We start from the raw sequence: 4,193 nt of genomic DNA, 5'->3' as shown, positions 1-4,193 counted from the left end.
CCAGGCTGGTCTTGAACTTCTGACCCAAGGTGATCCACCCTCCTTGGCCTCCTAAAGTGCTGGGATTACAGGTGTGAGCCGCCTCGCCCAGCCCAACAACATTAAGTCTTTTGATTCATGAACATGGGATGTTGGTCCTTTTTTTAGGTCTTAATTTCTTTCAACGATGTTTCATAGTTTTCAGAACATAGGTTTTATACTTTTTTTGTTAAATTTATTTATAAGTATTTTATTCTTTTTAATGCTATTATAAATGAAATTTTTTTCTTAATTTTATTTTTGGTTTGCTCATTACTACTGCAGAGAAATACACTGTTTTTTGTCACCCAGGCTGGAGTGCAGTGGCACAATCTCAGCTCACTGCAACCTCTGCCTCCCGGGTTCAAGCAATTCTTCTGCCTCAGCCTCCCGAGTAGCTGGGATTACAGGTGCACGACTCCACGCCCAGCTAATTTTTGTATTTTTAGTAGAGACGGGGTTTCACTATGTTGGTCAGGCTAGTCTCGAACTCCTGACCTCGTGATCTGCCCGCCTCAGCCTCCCAAAGTGCTGGGATTACAGGCATAAACCACTGTGCCTGGCCTGTGTATTGATCTTTTATCCTAAAACCTTGCTAAAAAATGTATTCATTTGAGCAGTTTTTAAATGAATTCCTTGGGTTTTATTTTTTCCTGTTATTTTTTTCTTTTTTAAATGAGATGGGGTCTTGTTATGTTGTCCAGGCTGGTCTTGAACTCCTGGGCTCAAGTGATCCACCCAAGCTGGGATTACAGTAGTGAATCACCTCACCCTACCCCCTTAAGCTTTTTTAATATCCAAGATTATGTCATCTGAAAGTAAAGATAGTTTAACTTCTTCCTTTCCAATTGGATTCCTTTTTATTTCATTTTTGCCTAATTGCCCTGGGGAAGGCCCAGATTTTTCTCTCAGCTGCTTAAGGAGCTGAATTTCTGTTATCAGCCCTCGCTGAGGGTTGAATTAGGTACTCTAGCTCCTTTAACCAGGCATTTAATGCTTAATATTCAGCCCCCAATGATCATCGAGAGAAACTTGCTACCCAGTGTGTATTTCCACAGAGCAATACAGCTCTCAGGCACCGGGGATGAATCAAGAGTGTGCTTGGGCAGGTCACAGCTCTGTTTCCAGATGGAGTGTTAGGATGCCAGGAAAGGATGAGAAGGAGCAGAGCTTTGGACGTAGAATCTTTTCTGCCAGGGCGAATGCCTTTCAGGGCCTCTGAACAAGGAAGTTGGGGAATCACGAAGCTGTGACCTGGGCAAACCACCCAGCTCCCGCCACCCTCCACCCTGCCCACTGCAGAGTGAGACAGAGATGGAGAGAAAGTCACCAGTTTTTCAGTCTACCAATGAAGTAAGCTGTTTTCTTTTCAGACTTGGAGTGAGCAAATTCTGTAAGTACCCTAATTAACGAGGAAAGCTCTGAGTCGGGCATGTTTTCCTGGTGCTTTCAAACACTCTGCCTCTAGCCCTTCTTTGACCAGCCTGGATAGGGAAGACATCCAACCTGACTTCTGAGTTTGTACATATTTGCGATGGCTATTTGCTGTCAGGTGGAAACAGATTCTGCTCCCGCTGTGGGAGCAACGTCAAAGCACCCATGACTTCAGAAACAAGAGGAAATAAACATCTTGGTTCGTGGGCAAACTGTGCAGAGCAGGCTTTGTGTGGGAGCCCCCCAAAGGTGGGAGAGCTATTCAAAGGTTGCCAGAGCCCGAGAATAAACTGGCCCTGATGAGACTTGTGGACACGATCCAGTTCCTAGCAAAATCCATGCCCAACCTCCCTGAAGTGCACCATTGAGAAAACGGCTTGAAAATAGGTTGAATGACATGAGGAGCAACATCGGCAGAATGGCTTTAATGAGCCAAAAAACGCGGTTTCAAATGCCCTTGTCTCTGAGCGCCACTGCCTGCCTTTGCCAGCAGATATAAAATCTGTTCACTGGAGCAAACGTAGAGACATGAAGTGGAGCTCGTGCAAATTCCAGGCCAGCATGTCGTATTCACATCCAAGTCCAGAAAACTCACTCCACGTGAGGAAAGATAAGTCTGAGCTGAAGGGGAGTTGTTTGTGGCCTTGAATGCAGGGCAGGACTGGGGGCATTGCAGGCAGAAGGAAGTCTCCTCTTGCATCTCCAGCAGGGAGAGTCTATGGCTGGGCCTGCTGCTGGCTCTCAGGAAGGCGGGGGTGTTGTTTATTGTACTGTCTGGTCCTAATTATTCAGGGGGCCGATTATCCAGTTCATGGATTCACTGGCCTAGTGCCTCTCCTCCTTTTTAAGGATTTCCAGACTTTTGGTGAGGTTACTGCTCAGCTGATGCCAAATGGTAGAAAGAAAGAATGAAAAGAGGATAAAAATAATCTTTGCCCCATGTTAGCAATTCCTGTAAACTAGCTGATCAGGGAAAGGGAGCAAACGGCTTGGTTAAAACAGAATCTAGGAATTGATGGAGGTAGGGGTGCTTCCTTCTTGGTACTCTATACACGAGGTGCTGGGCCCCTATTGCCACAGGGACTCCCGTGGCAGATCTGCTGGTGATGGTTCCCTAAGGCAGTGCTCACGAAGTGCAGACAGTGTGGCGGAGCAGCCAGCTGGGCTCACAATGAGGCTGCTGGCTGCAGAGAGTCAAGCACAGAAGTGAACCCCAAAGAAACCTCTGGGCTCTGAGTAGGCTTGGCCTGTAGCTGCCTGTGTGTCATGCAGAAGGATGCAAGCTCCATCCAGCTCTAGAACACCAAAAATCATCACACACTTTTCAGTGATGATTTGAGGGGGTCAGTAATAAATGCCCCGGGGGAAGAAGCCACAATACAGAGCGGTGAGAACATTTGGTGAAGCTAGACCCCCAAGAAGCTATGGAAATGGGAAATGAACACATGAGTACATGAAAAGTTGTATTAACTTTTGGGGAGGAAAGAGGGGTGACCTCTGAGAAAGTTAGTGGCAGCAGGCTCTTGCAACTTAAAAAATGTTCCTTTCATGAACATTCCTCAAAAGGAATTAATTCTTTTGTATTAATATATTGAGGGCTTAGTACTGTTTAATATCATTGCTTTGAAATATCTCTTCATTAACTTCTCTCACTTTCCTTTATTAGTGAACATTTACATTTTTAACTATATAATGCACGTAATAAAATGATTGTGAAATAATACTTTAAATTTGAAATTAGGATTATATTATTTTTTTATTGCATTTTAGGTTTTGGGGTATATGTGAAGAACATGCAAGATTGTTGCATAGGTACACACACGGCGGTGTGATTTGCTGCCTTCCTCCTCATCACCTGTATCTGGCATTTCTCCCCATGCTATCTCTCCCCAACTTCCCACCCCCACGCTGTCCATTAGGATTTTTAACTAACTTGAACTGAGCTTTCCAGAGATAAGCCTTCCCTACCCCATTGTACTTGTTCCCTCCTCTAAACCCACCATTTAATCCAAAATTAAGGAGTTTCTTATTGCAATTGAAACAGAACAGGAATTATATTTCAGTCTTGTCTTCAACTTTGCTCTTGATTTTTTTTCCCTTGCTATCAAATTTACAAAAGTTCAAGGCTTTTGGTTTAAATAACAAGTTTTTTTTTACTGTTATGGTTGACAGAAACCCTTGCCAAAGGTCCTAAAAGCCTTCTCCACCCTGCACTGTCAGGATGCTGCAGAAAAACAAACAACAAACACATACACACCGAGTCTGACCGTAATAATAGTTTTTAAATTTATTTGGTGCCAATTGACTTTGGGAATCTAACAAAATGTATGAAATTTCCTCCAGAAAAGTGTATACAAACACAACAGCACAGATTCCCTAAAGCCATCCAACCCTGATTATTGACCCCTGAAGCAAAAACTGATCTGGCCTGGCTCAGTGGCTCATGCTTACAATCCGAGCACTTTGTGAGGCTGAGGAAAGTGGATGGCTTAAGCTCAGGAGTTCAAGACTAGCTTGGGCAACACGGCAAATCCTTGTCTTTATAAAACATGCAAAAATTAGCCGGGTGTGGTGGCATGTACCTGCAGTCCCAGCTACTTGGAAGGCTGAGGTGGGAGGTTGGCTTCAGCCCAGGAGGCAGAGGTTGCAGTGAGTCGAGATGGTACTGTACTCCAGCCTGGGTGACAGAGTGAGACTCTGTCTCAACAAAGACAAAAAACAAACAAAAAACTGTGATCTAT

This window comes from Cebus imitator, unplaced genomic scaffold (genome assembly GCF_001604975.1).
Source record: "Cebus imitator isolate Cc_AM_T3 unplaced genomic scaffold, Cebus_imitator-1.0 Scaffold21, whole genome shotgun sequence".
Classification (NCBI taxonomy): Eukaryota; Metazoa; Chordata; class Mammalia; order Primates; family Cebidae; genus Cebus; species Cebus imitator.
This window is presented reverse-complemented; position numbering follows the sequence as displayed.